Source organism: Danio rerio, chromosome 23 (genome assembly GCF_052040795.2).
Source record: "Danio rerio strain M-AB ecotype USA chromosome 23, GRCz13ab, whole genome shotgun sequence".
Taxonomy (NCBI): Eukaryota; Metazoa; Chordata; class Actinopteri; order Cypriniformes; family Danionidae; genus Danio; species Danio rerio.
In genome coordinates, this window is record NC_141043.1 from 34,553,090 (window position 1) to 34,570,491 (window position 17,402).

Here is a 17,402-nt window from a genome sequence, read left to right on the forward strand (position 1 = left end):
TATTTTCTATGCTCTCCATGTTTATTTATCACTGATTTGATTGATAACCTTTACTACTAGATGTTCGAATTGTTCTATAGAAACAGGTTCTTTTAAAAAATAAAGCGCTTTGCAGTCACGTGACCATAAAGAAATGTTTGGATAAATAACTTTTGATTTAACCTAATTAAAAGCAGTATTTCAAACCACCTTCATAAAAAAAATTGACCACAGAACCATATTTTTCTTCAAAATACCAGTTTATGCGGTTATTGTTACTCATAAAAATGGGGTAAGTTGGTTACCCTAAAAAAAATAAAAATGATAAAAAGAGATTAATCATAGAGGTGGCATGATGGGTATCGCTGTCGCATCACAGCAAGTAGGTCACTGGTTCGAGCCTTGGCTGGGCCAGTTGGCATATTCTCCCCGTGTTCGCGTGGGTTTATTCTGGGTGTTCTGCTTTCCCACCCAGTCCAAAGACATGCAGTACAGGTGAATTGGGTAAGCTAAACTGGCCATAGTGTGTGTGTGTGTGTGTGTGTGTGTGTGTGTGAGAATGAATGTATGGGTGTTTCCCAATGATGGGTTGCAGCTGGAAGGGCATTCGCTGCGTAAAACATATGCTGGATAAGTTGGCAGTTCATTCAGCTGTGGCAACCCTGATGAATAAATACTAAGCCAAAAAGCAAATGATTGAATGAATGAACGAGATTAATCATCTGAAAGCTTTTAAAGAAAACATTATAAACAACTGTTTTTACAGTAAAGCAGAACATGTTAAGTCCTATTTTGGTGTGAAACATGGTTCCTATGAAAAAGTTGTCATTTGTTGACTGGAATTAGTAAAACGAAAAAAATAAAAATAATTGTCAGAAAGAATTATTTGCATGTAAAGGAATAGTTCACACAAAAAAAATATATTTGTTCATCAAGTGGTTGCAAACCTTTATGAGTGTTTTTTAGTTGCAGACAAAAGAAGCTATTTTGAAGAATGTTGGAAATCATCTCCAATGGCATCCAACGAAGAAAAAAGAAAAAAAAAAAAAAACGATGTAGGCCAGTTGCTATACCAATTTTTAATACTTCCTCTATGAAGGTTTGGAACAAATGGTTCATTTTTTAAATGTCACAATTTGTATTTTTGGATGAACTACTCCTTTAACACCCTATAAAATTCTAGTGGCAAAGGAGTACAAAGCCTGTTTGAAAAACATTATTATTACAGCAATTCCATTAGGGGCCACTTGTAGTGCAGAAATAAAATTTTGTTAGTTTAACTGTTAAAAACTTTATTAATCCCCTTGGGGGCACTTATTTCTGACTTTAATGGTGCTTTAACACTTAACACAATGCAATACCAAACTCCACACAGAAATGCCAAATGGTCCAGCCTGGACTCAAAGTAGCGACCTTCTTGCTGTGAGACAACAGAGCTAACCACCACTGAGCCACCATCGCTAAAAAGTTATAATAAATACATATATGAATAAATTCAATTCATTACCGTATTGCTTCAGGCAAAAAATTATTTGTAACGATTTGTAGAACTTCTAGTTGACCTTAAACAACACCCAGGGGGCACTGTCTCAAAATAGATAATTATGTTATGTGCAATCCTTAACACCTGCTTTTCATAATAAGATCCAAGACTTTGCATGGAAATCTCTAAAAATGTTTTCATGCACCAATATTGCAAGCAACAGCAAAAGCACAATGTTCTAAAAGCTTATCATTTAAAAAAAATCACTTGAACAAACTAAAGTACATAGAGATCTGCTAATCCCCACACAAGAATCCCGGAGAATCATAGCCTGGAATCTTACTAAAATGATATGCCCTAAAACAGTAATTATTGGGAAATGTATGGGGAAAGAATGTTTACATTGTTTAAGCTTATCATTCAAAATAATAATCATCATTTACATTTTGAAAAATTCCATGGCAATCCAAAGACCTCTGCAATGGTCAAGTGTGCTAATAATGACAGAGTTGGCCATTTTAACCCCAGTGAAACAATCAATGCACAGGCTCATGTTTCAAGTAATGCCCTCACTTCTTTAACTTGACTGCAACTGAACAAGTGTGACCTGAACCTGGCTGACAAACACCAATCCATATCCTTGATTCAAGGGGTCAGAGCTTATGCTATCAAGAGAGTGCTAATGATTTTTTTATTAGCTATTAGAAGCTCCAGTTTCTTTCAGTGTCTGTGAGTAAGTTTCATTATTATTTTGCAAAGATTCATTTGCAGTTCATCGCATCCAGGTGTGTACATTTTATACATTTATAATGTACAGGTATGTGATATAAACAAATCTACACAAAACAAATTTGTTACAGAGATATTAAAATGTATAACCTGTGAAAAATAGACAGAAAAATGTACAAGATCTTAAGGCTATGAATACAATATATAATGTTACCATATAAAACAAGCGGATTAGGCTCTGAAGAACATAAATGTTCGCCTTTTACAATACTTAACATATAAACACATATAAATAAATTACATGTGAAAAACTTTGACCCAGCTGGGTCAAGCTTGTGTGTTTTCAATACTGTATTCTCATGAAAGTGTGATAATTATTAAGATGTATTACACAAATTATTGCTGAACACTGACAAAAAGCAAAGAAATTCTTCATTAAGTCATAAAGGTGAACACTAAATAAATCATATATAATAACTGTATTAATTTAAATTTGAGGGTGAAATGTATTTAATATATAAGGAATGGACTGTTAAATTAATAAAACTTAATGCACATAGGAGGTGATGCTGCCACAACATGAAGTGGAGTTTATTATTCATTATTTTGTTTATTGTTTATTATTTTCAATCAATTCAATAAACTGTCAATTACTTATCACACCTAAAACTGTTCAGATGTTGCTCCTGTATATAGAACTAGTTTCTAAGACATCCTTTTCAAATTTTTTGTACGATTTTTTTGGACTATTGTCGGATGTGAAATAAACAAAATCATTTGACGCAGTGGCATTGAGCTGTAATGCAGTCAAGCCTTGCCAAGAAAATCTTTGGCTGTGTTTATCTGAAAATAACGGCATGCTTAAAAATGTTCATCAGCCAATCAGAATCAAGAGTTTGACCATTGTGTAGTGCTAAATATGATCCCACTTTATATTAATTAATCATTTGTTACAATGTACTTATTGTGTAAATACACATTTTACATTGTACGTATGATTGTTTAAATACCTGTATATTTGATATATGTACCTGTACATTTAATATCTGTAATTACTTATTTAATTACAATGTTGTCCATCCCTTACCCATTAACCCACCCTTAAACCCATTCCACCAAACCTGTGCCTATCTGATCCAAAGTTGCACCAGAAGTGATCTGCAATACATCAATAAACACAGTAAGTACATTGTGGTTAGTTTTTGATGCAAGTACATAGTAGTTAAGGCCACTTAAAATAAAGACTCTATTGATTTATTCAATCAGTCACAACAATCCAGACTGAAGTTGACAATGATGACTTTTCCTTATTTATTGAAAATATTTTCTTAATAAACCTTATAACGTTACAAAATCACACTTTACACATTTAAATAAGCAATTATATTTAGATTTCATATATAGATCATAGATTTCAGCAATTATATTGGATTTAAATTAGATTTCTGATTACATGCTTCAAACTACTCAAAAACATGTTACAAATTACAAATACTCAAATTACTGTAATTGAGTAGTTTTTCCACAGGAATTGTAATTTACTAAGTAGTTTTAAAAATGTGTACTTTCCCTTGAGTACATTTTTATTGCAGAATTGGTACTTTTACTCCACTACTATCCTTTAAACTGCAGTCACTACTTTATTTTTTTTCTTGTCTATTGGAATTGTGATTTTCTTGTGATTCCTGTCCGATCAAAACCGCACATAGAAAGTAAATCGCATCATAATAAACTACCTCAAGTTATGTGCGCTTTTTAATTGCAGCAAACTGTTTGGAAGTGTTAAAAGTGTCCAAGAAAATGTTCAAAATCTTTATATGCAAAGACCCAGGGACTGTTTAGATGCATGTCACTGATGAGAAGAAGACAGATGTTTACTGAATGATGACCAAATTGGTCTTAAACACCCAGCAAGCACAGGAAGTCAACATAATGTCAGGTTGACATTGTACCCCAACGTTGTGGGGACGTTGCATTTTGTTTGGAAATAAAAGTCGAGTTTGCATTAAAACCCAACGTCAGGCTGACATCAATGTCCAACGTCCAACCTAAAAATCAACCAAATATTAACGCCTAATGATGCTACAGCTTGACGTTGTGTGGATGTTACCACTATGAATCAATCAGATATTGGATTTTGGTTTCCATACCTGACAAATAAATGGCAGTATTTGATGTCAATATGACAATGGTTTAACAAGTTGGCTCGATGTTGAATTTTGGTCACTTTCTAACACTTTCCAAAATCCACATTATTAAAACCAAATATCATCGTTATTGCACATCAAAATAACGTTGTTTTTAGACGCTGGCTAGACATTTAATTTTGGTCACCTAACAGCACAATGTAAATCTAACCTAAAATAACATCTTTGACACTGTGTGCCTGCTGAACAATAACTAAGTGCAATACAGAATGTGCATTCGCGTGAGTTTCCTTCGGGTGCTCCGGTTTCCCCCACAGTCCAAAGACATGCGGTACAGGTGAATTGGGTAGGCTAAATTGTCCGTACTGTATGAGTGTGTGTGTGAATGTGTGTGTGGATGTTCCATAGAAATGGGTTGCAGCTGGAAGGGCATCCGCTGCGTAAAAACTTGCTGGATAAGTTGGCGGTTCATTCCGCTGTGGCGACCCCAGAATAATAAAGGGACTAAGCCGACAAGAAAATGAATGAATGAATACAGAAGGTTACGTTTTCACACATGCACAAATTACATGTAAACCCATTGGCTTTTATCAGCGTACTCACTACTCTTGAGTATATTTGAAATGTCTTTGTACTCATACTTTGACAAATATTTACAACAGATACTTTTACTCTACTTACACTACATTTTTAAGCAAGTAAGAGTACTTTTACTTAAGTATAATTTGTAAGTACTCTTTCCACCACTGGTTACACCTGATGCACTGTGTCTTCAAACACACCCAAAAAAAAACATGGGATCCTATACACAAACAATGCACACCATACACACACACCCTGTTCCTCATACACATTCATACAGCAGTTCAAAATGATTAACTTGTTTTACCTCTTTTTGCCCTCTTGGAATTATCTCTCTCTCTCTCTCTCTCTCTCTCTGTTAATGCATTCTTTTATGTCATCTCGAGTTTCCTGGATTCTGCCATCGCCGTGGTAACCCCTCCCTCCTCTGGTCCCTCAGGTCCAGCCGGATGGGATGCTTTTGTGTAGCTGCCACATTTTTGGGGTAAAATGATCCCATCCCCTTCGCCCACACACTCATACACGCTCACACAGTCTGAGTATTCCTACAAACTTGGCAACCCTTCAAAATTTGGGATTTGAAAAAGCCAAGAGAGAGAGAGCGCTCTACATAGAATGAGATAACCTCTCGCTCACAAACACTTCAAGCTTCTGACCACAAATTCATGTTTAAATATCATAAATCATTACTCGTATTCATTCAACCATGGTTGCACCATCTGTGGTGCAGGACATCCTGGCCCTGACTAGCTCAACAGCTGCTAAGCACACTCGCAGGTAGGAACAGGGACGCCAGGTGTGTGAGAGAGACAATATGTTTGTAACAAATGTGTGTCCATTGTTTCTTGTTCTCCACTTCAAATAATAAATCCTCAATTGTTGCTCATTATTAGAAATATTGTGTTTCGCCGAATTTAATTCTGATTGTGTAAATTTGTTTTCGTGCCCTATTAAGAATGTTAGTTTGTGTTTATGTGCACATTTGTGAGCGTCCCTGGGGGGTCATACCGTAATCCTCCAGTGTGTCTCTGCCGAACGTAGGTCCCTGAACGGCTCTAGTTTCTCTTAGTAAATGATCTGATTAAGAAAAAAAAAAAAAACTCTTTCAGCCTGGCCCGTCCCAAAAACAGACAGCTTTGGAGAAAAGAAAAGAACAGAAACAAAGGGGAAGAGTGAGTGAAACAAAGACTTGGAAATGGGACAAAAAAGCCATACCAACGCCTCAAGGTAGAAACCACCTGACAATGGAAACATAACAATAACATACACCCACACGCTAATGTTGTACTTTGACAGGTAGTTAAAGATGCAATGAAAAATGTAAGTAAATAAACAAAAATTACATACTAATAATATTAAACTCACACTTCATCCTCTGTAGTGACTTCTTGGGGTGTTTGGGGTTTATTTCTATGTAAACATTAGTGCAAACAGAATTAGATTAGAAACAGTACACTGTAAAAGAGATCCTGGTTGCCTTAATTTTTTTTTAAGCTGAATCAAAATAACTTATGAATGTTATGAGTCCATTGAACTTACATTGTCAAACTGATTTAAAATAGCTTGCATAACTTATTAAATTAAGTTATAACATGATTAACTTATTAAAGGTTATTCATATTAACCCTGGAGTACTTTTTTGAGATTTTAACAGATTTGTGTGTGTTGCGCATCAGTTGATCCACGGGGTTGCGTCATTTTCCACAGGGTTTGTTGCATGCTTTCCCTGCGATGCTGTCAGGGCCGATACAGCAAAGCTGTGTGTGCAGCAAGCATTTTTGTCAGGAGAGCAGAGGGAAAAGTCCTCATTTATAGCGTTTATATGAACACGATTATCTTTATAATGATTTAACAAATTGTGTTTATGTGTATATGAAATGACAAATGTAGCAGGAAATTACAGTTTTTTTGGATTGCTTAAGCACGATTTTCAAAACAGGGCCCGTGTTTTCAAAACAGTACACACAATTAGCACAACTACACACCCAATTAGCAAAACACTACAGATCCTTTGCATAATGAAACACTCTTGTAAAAACTATAAACTTCTGTTTAAAAAACACACTTTTTTACCATAAGAAACACACATTTTTACATTTACTATACTCTGTTTGCACGAGTTACACACTGCTGTGATAAACCTAAAAACACTTTTAGCACTTCTGCTTCCCTATGATTAGAGTAGGCTACCATCAACAAAGTACAAATATAAAGTAAACTCACCAAACACTACTCAAGAACAATGCTGCACACTGAAGAAACTCATTTATTCCTCAACATGTCCAACATGTTTACATGAAGATTCAAAGTACTGTAACATGTCACTTTACGTATTGAACTGTAAGTTAGACATTGTCTCTTTGCCTAGCTGAATCTGGCATGAGAATTTTCAACATTGCAATGTTGTCCTTAGCAAGACACCTTGGAAAGAAGTGTCTTGAATGTAGAATCTTGTATTGCTGCTACTTCCATCTGGTCACAGGCCTCCTCCATGGATTGGATGAGGGGTACCTCAGCTTGGAGACGAAGATCATAGATTGGTGTGTCTACAAATAATCAAACAAGTGTTTGCACACCTGACGACTGTGTTGAACCAATTGGTTGGACAGTGCAGTAATTTGACAGTCAGTGCTTTGGTATTGCAAGGAAGTGACTTTATGATAGATTTTAGTGTGTAATGTATGCTAAGTGTGTTTAGTGTTTTGCAAATCACTGTGTGTAGAGTTTGAAACAAGTGTTAAGTTGACAATGTGCTTATAGTTGTGCAAATATGGGCTGATGTTTTGATACTTGTGTGTAAGGTTTTGCTAATAGTGTACTACTTTTAATTTTAGTGTGTAAGCAATCCAAAAAAACTGTAAATTACTGTTTGTTTCTTTGCTTTGCTTTTAACTTTGTAAACTGTAAAATCATGCATCACCTCATGGTTGTTCACTCCTCTCCTTCTCCCCTGCTCTGCTGGCCACGCCCACTCCTGCTCTTTGCTCGCGGAGCTCCACCCCCATTATTATGCATCTTTTGAAAAAAAATTTGAGGTAGACTTCAACCGAAAGTGGGGGGTGGCCCTTCATGGCCCTTTAAACTAAAGTTACAATGAACTAAAAACATACGCTGCCATGACTAATTGATCATATAATTTTTTTGTGTAGGTTATACATCAGGAAAAGTTATTTTAAAGATCTATTTTCAATATATGAAACGGGTTGGGTGTTCCTTATTACATTTGATTTTGGTGATGTATTTTAGTTGCGAGCCAAACTGGGCTGCATCTGATATGGCACTTAATGAATTACTGTTCCTGGCTAATAACTCTAAGTATTGATTTGTAACAAGAGACTTGACTGAGTTGTGACCTTTCGTGTCTCTTGAGGCATCATGGGAAATGGAGTTTTAATTGATGAGAAAGAAGATGTGTGAATGACATCACTTCACAGTCAATCAAGATAATGTTTTAAAGGAAACCTATGATAAAAATCACCTTTTACAAGCTGTTTGGACAGAGCTGTGTGTAGGTTTAGTGTATCCACAGGTATATTGGAGTGAAATGAAATGAAATGTTTTTAAAAACAGTGTATGTTTGTAATGAATTACAACAATTTTACTGTCTTTATCACGACATCAGCATAGTGTCAATTAATCAATTATAAAAAAAACACGTTTCAATCCCAGTTTGTAGTACAGCAGCTTATCTGGGATCAGTTTATTGTATGGAGCGTGTCTGTCAGTTAGCACTTATACATGCATTCACTGGTTCAGAGGTAGCATATGAAAGGCGAAGATCGACGCACAGGTTTAATGTAAAGAAAGTGGGATAGATGGTAATATAAGGGAGAATTTCGGCAGGGTTTACATGAGTGAAGTGAACAGAAAGTGTTTGTAAAAAAACAGCTTTGCGAGAAAAAGCAAAACATCTTTGCACAACAAATACATCAAATAATCATTGGGAAAGTTCTTACTGTAGTATTTCTCACAAACGTTACGCGAGATCTGCTTCCTTCAGGTCTATCACTGTGCTGTTTATCTAATGCAGCCAGAGATTAAGGCACGCTCTGACAGGGATGGAGAATGGTGGGGAGAATCAGCATGAAGGCACATGCCACAAAAACAGCTGCATATTGTTCAGAGCTGAAAATTCCGATATTCTGAAAGATAATAAATAATCTGATGGGTGTTTTTAGCTGAAACTGTACAGACACATTTTAGAGATGCAAAATACTTATCTTAAATTTTGAATAAGGGTTAAAATAGGTGCCCTTTAAAAGTTCCTGCCTTATGTATACTAGCGTAATTAAAGCATCTCTGAAAAGATCATTAATAAAATTATAAGAATAACTATATGAAGTCATCCTCGCAATGTAATCAGTTGATTGTCCTGACTACTTGTGATGCATTTTAAAAGGAACACTCCACAAAAAAGGTCATTTTACAACTCATCTGGAGTTTAACATTTGAGTTTTATCATCTTTTAATCCATTCAGCCGATTTCAAGTTCTGGATGGATCACTTTTAGCTTAGCATAGATCACTGAATCGGATAAGACCATTAGCATCTAACTCAAAAAGGACCAAAGAGTTTAGATCATTTTCTTTTTTTAACCTAGATGCCGTTGGTCTAATCTAATTTAATGACTAAAGTAAACTAAAAGTGTTCCCGCTATACTAATAGGCTGAATGAATTTAAAAATGCTAAAACTCAACCTTTCAATTGGGAAGTTGTATTATTAATATATTTTTTAAGTAGGGTGTTCCTTAAAATCCACTTCTCTTCATTTTGTTCATTAATTTTTTTTTTAAAGCTTAGTCCCTGATTTATCAGAGGTCGCCACAGCGGAATGAACTGCCAACTATTCTGGCATGTGGTTTACACAGCGGACTATTTTCCAGTAGACCTACCGTGCTGAAAAAAAAAAAAGTATACAATCTCTTACTCACACACTATGGCCAGTTTAGTTCATCTATACCGCATATCTTTGCACTTTTATGTGTAAGATATCATACAATATTCGACCTGACTAATATAGTCCCATTTATAAAAGCTGCCAACTTTTGAAACACACAGCCAACTGACGTCTCACCGATTACACTACACATCTCCAATGTCAATGAACAGGCAAAGGGCATTAAATGAACCTACTTTAATCCATATAAATTAGACGAAAAGTCTCCATAATCCCGAATTAATGAAACTGTCGCGTCCTCGTGCTTTCAACGAAACGCTTGATAGCTTTTGGCGGCAAGCGCGTGCACTGGCGTGGATTACGTGAGCAGTGCCAAAAAATAAAGCACAGGGGGCACGAGGCTCCTTCCCGCGCCCAGACACTGGCTGTGAGGACCGGCTGCTCGACGCGTGTAACCCGAGCCCGCGGCCGCCCGTCAGTCAGAAATAAAAAATCATTTGTCCGCAGCGGGCGCGCGGCTTGATTAAATATTAATAGCGGGAGAGAGACTGTTATCCGGTGTCGCGTGAAAAGTGATCCTTGGCCGCTCCGGAAGGGCATCGTGGCCTCACGGGTGGACAAACGGAGAGGCAGTGAAAGAACAAAGTATGAATACATGAAGCACAATCACTCACCCACTCAGTCAGTCACTCACTCGATGAACTAATAATGGTTAGTTTGCTTATCTAGTATTGTTTACAAAGTGTACATGTAAAAACATCAATACTTTAGGTCACGTCAATGTCAACATACACAAAGGTTTATAATATATAAAACAATATAATATAATAATTTAAAATAATATAATTTAAAATTAAGTGTTATTTTTAAAAACACCTCTTTAATGTATTACTGCACATAGTGAACAAACATTCACCCGTCATCACACAAATGCTCAGGAAATCCACCACAGTTGATATTTTCTTTTTTTTAAATAAATATTGAAATACTCTGTTATAATAAAATTATTATTATTTTTTAACAGGAAAACATTAAAAGATAACAGGGTCTACCTCAGCATGAATGCTGTTTTTCAGCAGGTTCCTGCTCTGCAGAACATAAAAACACACAGACACCCATTAACATCTCATCCATCAACACATGAGAACAGTACAATCACCAAACATACTGAGTGAAGAGGGACAGGCTACTATATCAGTGGCTACTACAGTGATAGTTGACCAACATGACAAGCATGGGACAGTGTTGGTGTTGTTTTTAGATGTTGTGGGATCTCACTCCAGGCTTTTTGTGAGTACATAAAAGAAAGATCTCTGTCCATAACAGTTTTTAAAAGCCAGTAACGGCAAACATCCATTTCTTGCAGATCTGGTGGAACGACCAATCTTTGTATTAAGTTTTGGAACTAAAACACAAAGGGCTGCTGACACTATTTAAAATTTGATGGTAGAGTTTATAATAATTTTGAAATGATAAAGCATTAGAGAGTGATAGAGCAAAGCAGGGATGTGTCCATCCAGAAAGTCTATTGATCTTATAGGCCCTATTGTACAGTCTAGCTATAGGCTCCAAGATATAATTTGTTGTGACCAAACAGGTAAACAGCATGAAAAGAAAATTATGGCGTGAAGATAAGTGTCTCAAACAGAAAAGAAAAAAAATTTCCCATTAGCAAATAGCTTTTGTTTCAGCTTTTTACAGACATTTTGAACAGAATTCTAAAGTAAGATTAGTAATTGGTTAATCTTGGTTAAATCCAGTGGAATGCAGTATCTGATAATGTAGTATTAAAGAGAAATTGCACCCAAAAATGAACATTTACTGCACACCTTTTACTCACCCTCAAGTCGTTCCAAAACTTTGAGTTTCCTTTTACAACTTTCTTCTATTGAAGGCAAAAGAAGATATTTTGAAGAAAGTGGTAAACCTGCCACAGTAGGGAAAACAAATGGAAAGCAATGGTTACAGGTTTTCAACATTTTTCAAAATATCTTATTTTGTGTTCAACAGAGGAAAGGAACTCATAAAGGTTTGGAATCACTCTAGGGTGAGTAAATAATGTGAGTAAATTTATTTTTAGGAGCAATTTCCCTTTAATCCAAATGACATGCTACCAGATACTGCATTACACTGGATTTAACCCTGATTAACTAATTACTAATCTTAAATTAAAGATGTAATATTTTTATTATAACAGTTTTTTAATATTTATAAAAATGCATTAAGAATTGTTCGAAAAGTGTTCAACAGAAGAAAGAAACTCAAAAGGGTTGAAACATGTTGAGTAAATGATGACAGAATTTGCTTAAAGGGTGAAATATCCTTTTATGAAATCAGATTCAAAGTTAGTCAAATGTAAATTTGGATCATAGTACATTTTAAAATGCTCAATCCTATTACAGTTACTTGATATGGATTACATGATTACAAACCGTTCACAAAGTACCTGAAAAAAAATCACAATTTATTGATTTTGCATAATAACTCTTTTTCTATTTATGTGCTTCTTTCTAATCATTCTACTGTCAAATAGTTTACACTTGAACTTTCATAAAATAGAATGACCATATAAAGTCATTTGTAATACATGCTAATCATGTCAAAAGTAATCTAAGAGTAACCTATAGTAGTCAGAGTTTGTTACCTTAAACGTAGTGAAGTTTATTTATAAACAAATTTCGGATCACATGCTTATGATTGTTCACAGCTGTTCCAGCTTTAGCTTATGACTAATTATCCTATCAGACAATTCTTAACTCACTATAAATAACCAGAGTTTTCTCATGTCAATATCTTCATCTTAAAGAACCCCCAGGTCCTCCGGTTCCCTCCCACAGTTCAAAAACAAGCACCCTAAACAACTATTCCTAAATATTTTTAGCCAAGCTCTGAGCACATCCCATCTCAGCATCCATATATGACACTTAGCTACAATAAGCAAGGGGGAGTCATCGAAATTTACCTGAGCTCAAACTCCCCTCTCGCCCTGCAACGGTCTTATAAGCTCAGGGCTCTCTTCCGGGACAGCACGCCAAACAAGCTTTATTATCAATCATCAGCTAAGTGTGAACTCATGAAATCTACACAATACTGCTACTGCAATTTTAGTCATGAAATTTAAAATCAGTAAAGGATCCAATTTATAAGTAATCTATTCTATAATCTATAGTTTACTCTGATTTATCCAGGTGGATGAAAATTTTACCACATTACAGTCCAGCTCCATTCAATATTTACACTTTCTTCAATTATATAATATAATATGAAATAATATAACATAATATAATATAATATAATATAATATAATATAATATAATATAATATAATATAATATAATATAATATAATATAATATAATAGGGAGATGCGGTGGCACAGTAGGTAGTGCTGTGCCTAACAACAAGAAGGTTGCTGGTGAAAGCCTTGGCTGGGTCAGTTTCTGTGTGGAGTTTGCTTGTTCTCCCCGTGTTTGTGTGGGTTTCCTCTGGGTGCTCCAGTTTCCCCCACAGTCCAAAAGCATGCGCTTTAGGGGAACTGGGTAGGCTAAATTGTCTGTAGTGTATAAGTGTGAATGAGTGTGCATCGATGTTTCCCAGAGTTGGGTTGCGGCTGGAAGGGCATCCGCTGCGTAAAACAAATGTTGGATAAGTTGGCGGTTCATTCCACTGTGACAACCCCAGATTAATAAAAGGACTAAGCCGAAAAGAAAATGAATGAATGAATGAATGAATATTATTCATTCATTTTTTTTCAGCTTAGTCCCTTTTTTAATCTGGCCCTTCCAGGTGCAATCCATCACTGGGATATCCTCATTCTCATACAAACACCACGAACAATTTAGCTTACCCAATTCACCTATAGCGCATGTCTTTGGACTATGGGGGAAACTGGACCACCCGGAGGAAACCCACGCGAACATGGGGAGAACATGCAAACTCCACACAGAAATGCCAACTGACCCAGCTAAGGTTGATAATTATATTATATTATATTATATTATATTATATTATATTATATTATATTATATTATATTATATTATATTACATTATATTATATTATATTGAAAAAACAATATCAAGCACAAGTTTGACCTTGATTGCTTAATGATTGACTAATCAGGGTTATGTCTCTCTCATTTATCCAGGTACAGGATAAACATTCCCATCACACAGAGGATCAGAAAGTCCAGCTGAGTTTATTTTTCACACTGCTTTCGAAAGGATCACTAATTCTCTCTCATTTAGTACCTCACCTCACTTCCCCTTTACCTCCTCTTCGATCTGTCTCTCTGTTATCCTCCTTTCCCTCCCTCCCTCTTTCTCTCTCCGTCTGTCGCTCTTTCTCTCTCACTCACTCCTTTCACTGTTTCCTCGATTTGACCTTCACCATCTGTTTTGAATGAGAGCACTGTTCACTTTTGTTTAAAGGAACGCTAAAATCAGACATTCTCCCTGTCTCAGCCCAAACACAGTCTTATTACAGCGTTCATTGCTGGAGAGTGGGAACCTCAGCCGCTCTCAATTATCTTCAGAATTCCCCTCACACACACACACACACACACACACACACACACACACACACACACACACACACACACACACACACACACACACACACACACACACACACACACACACACACACACACACACACACACACACACACACACGTTTACATGCTTATGCAGAAGTACCTCAAACACTTGCAGACTTGACGCTTCGTGCACACTTACAAACACAGAGCACATGGTTGGGGACACCCTGGAATATCACAGAGGTGGGAGACATGAATGATTCCAGGTTTTAGGTTGGGAATTCCAACTTTAATTGGATCCGTGTGGCTATCAGGGAGGTGTATGCTTGGGGAGAGTGGATAACATATGCACATGCACACACATACACACTTACACATATATATACACACAGCTGAGCTTCGGTTTAAGAAGAAGTGGATGAAAAAGCAGCATTGGTAATTACAATTGGGTAAGAGCCAGACAAAAGTATTATAAACAGGGATTGTACAGAAAAATAAAATGAGAAAGAAGCAGATAAGTTATTCTGAGTTATTCTGGGTTCAAATATCTGCTGTAGAAACTGTAAAAATATTTGAATACAGGAAATATGAAACAATATTTTGTCCTGAATAGCTGTTCATTCTTTGGGCTATTATACAGGATTCTTTATTTATTCTTGCCTTTTTTTTAATTCTATAACTACTAATCAAGCATCAATAATAATCAAAAACTATTATTAAAAGGCTCTTTATAACACCTTTAAAGGAAGGCTTGGTTGGGTTTATAAGATGCAAAGCAATGTGTGCTCATGTTTCACTTGAAGGAAATCGCGTTATTTTTTTAGATATCTCACTTTGATTATACACAGCTACTCAGCTAACATGAAAACGGCTGTCAAATTTCCTAATTCCTCTAAAAGGCCTGCCCTTAAATGACTCTGATTGGTCATCGTCATAATGTGCTGCGGCTCGCGGATCGGCTCCACGTAATGCCCGTAAAATGCACTATGCCACGCTCTTCTGCTGTGTAAACAATCAGTCAACCTCGCGCCTGCTCTCTATAATAAAATCTGAGTCTGTAACGAGTAAAAATGGGGTGCGGCTCCTTTAATAGCGTTTGTCATTGTGTGTGCGTCTATGTGCGTGTGTGTGTGTGAATGTTGTCTGTATCTATGTGTGTGTGTGTGTGTGTGTGTGTGTCAGTGAATGTGTTAACTTTCTGTAACAAGCGCATGTGCGCGGGAGTTTTTTTTTTCTTTTTCTCTGATGCTCGGATTAAGTTATTTTCTGTAATATATTGTGACAGAAGAATAAAGCACAAGATGTGGGATGCGACCTGTGTGAGCCTTGATTTATTTTTCTGGTGCTACCATGAGTCAGGTGAGCTATTTTTTATTATTTTTTTATTGTATGTGTTACACAACGTCTTTCAAGTGTATCCGGATTATGCAGGTGTAAGTAATATGAATCATCCACATCTTTTTGCGACTTCATTATCTGAGATGTGAAACGCATGGAAAAGCTGCCTGAAGACAATTAATGCAAAGTCGCGCAAACACATAAGAGGCACGAACGTGCTGGTGGAGTGTGTGTGTGTTTACAGCAGTTTGACTGATAAATATGGATTTGTAGCTAAATCGTTTGCCCGCAAAGCAGCATTACCCATTGTTTACATCATTGCTACAGCATACCGTTAACGCTAGACACTACATTTTACATACATACATGCTTGCTATGTATTTTATAATTCTCTGGAACATAATTAATATTGAACTGTAAGCACTTCTGTCTTTGTGTCGTGTCCTTTGAAAGTTCAAATACAGAAACAGATGAAGCTCTGTGGAAACGGCAGTGTTTGGATGCATTTTTAGCTTCATCTCTGCTATAACGTTACAGCGCCTCTGGTCACGGCTCTTAGCTGCGCAGTGTGGATGCACAATAAACAAACCTTTGTGAACTCACAGGGGGGCGGAAGTATTTTTTGTAGTCCCCAAAATTCATTCATTGTAGGCTTTGCCAAGCTAACTCTATAAAAACCAAGGTCTCCCTTTGCATTGAACTTAGAACTTTTTACATTCAGGGATGTTGTTTATGTTCACACAGCTACATTACACATCAACTAAAGTTTAAAATATGATATCATAGTGGACCACCCCTTTAATAATTTGCAAGTCAATGACATGTCCACATATACATGCAAAACAATATGAATGATGCATGGAGGCCTTATAAAGTGAAACAGTCTGTGCTAGAAATTGAACAATTTACAACGCTAACTTCAGCTTTTACGAACAGTCCTAAACACAAGCTTTGTTTATAAACAAGATGGATAAGTATGTGTACTGTTCATTAAAATGGCTCATGTGTGCGTAGATGCTTCAATCTATATAAAAAAATCATTAACATAAGTGATTTTGCAACAGAAAACATATGTTCAAGACTCTTTTGAATAAGAACTCAATGTATTATCAGGATTCATGGGTAAAAAAATGACCAGAAGCCATTGACTTTATAAATGCCCAAGAGCAACAGTTTCAACTAAAAACATTTTCCACCGAAGAACAACAGTAACCTATATCTTGGACTGAGGATATTTTTGTATGAACTAGTAAGGTTATATACGCATGATCTTTATGAAACCCACATGGTAAAACCCAAAAAGTTAAGGTAACTCAAACCATTAGAGAAAACCGATTGCAACAAACTACTTAAACTCAAAAACTGATTTTATTTTTTATTTGAAATGAAACCTAAAATTTTTTTTATAATTATTAAAACAATAATAATAATAAATAATAAAAACAAGAAAAACCCCACCCCATCCTCTTTCAGCAGTCCACTTATCTGAGACCTACAACACTGTACATTGAGGATATTTATAATTTATAATATAAAGTTTCAAATATAGATAAAAAAAAGACTTAATGTGAAAAACTCCACAATAATTTCAGACTTCCTCATCTGATGTGGAGAGACCAGCTTGTCTGAGCGTAGCCTTTAGGAGGCGAATCTCAAGTCATTGGCCTTGGTTTGCTGCAGTTTGGTTAGAGTCAGTTGTTTCTCTGCCAGACGA

General features: G+C 36.1%; 1 protein-coding gene across 14 annotated transcripts in view; it reads right to left on the reverse strand.

Moving 5' to 3' along the window:
- eya4 (EYA transcriptional coactivator and phosphatase 4) overlaps positions 1 to 17,402 on the reverse strand; it is a 178,925-nt gene that overhangs the window by 95,705 nt on the left and 65,818 nt on the right. The window contains 1 exon segment of one of the 14 annotated variants that reach the window (NM_001442792.1): positions 5,228 to 5,295. The exons of the other annotated variants lie outside the window; for them this stretch is intronic. The gene's annotated coding sequence lies outside the window, so the exon portion shown is untranslated. 14 annotated transcript variants of the gene reach the window in all.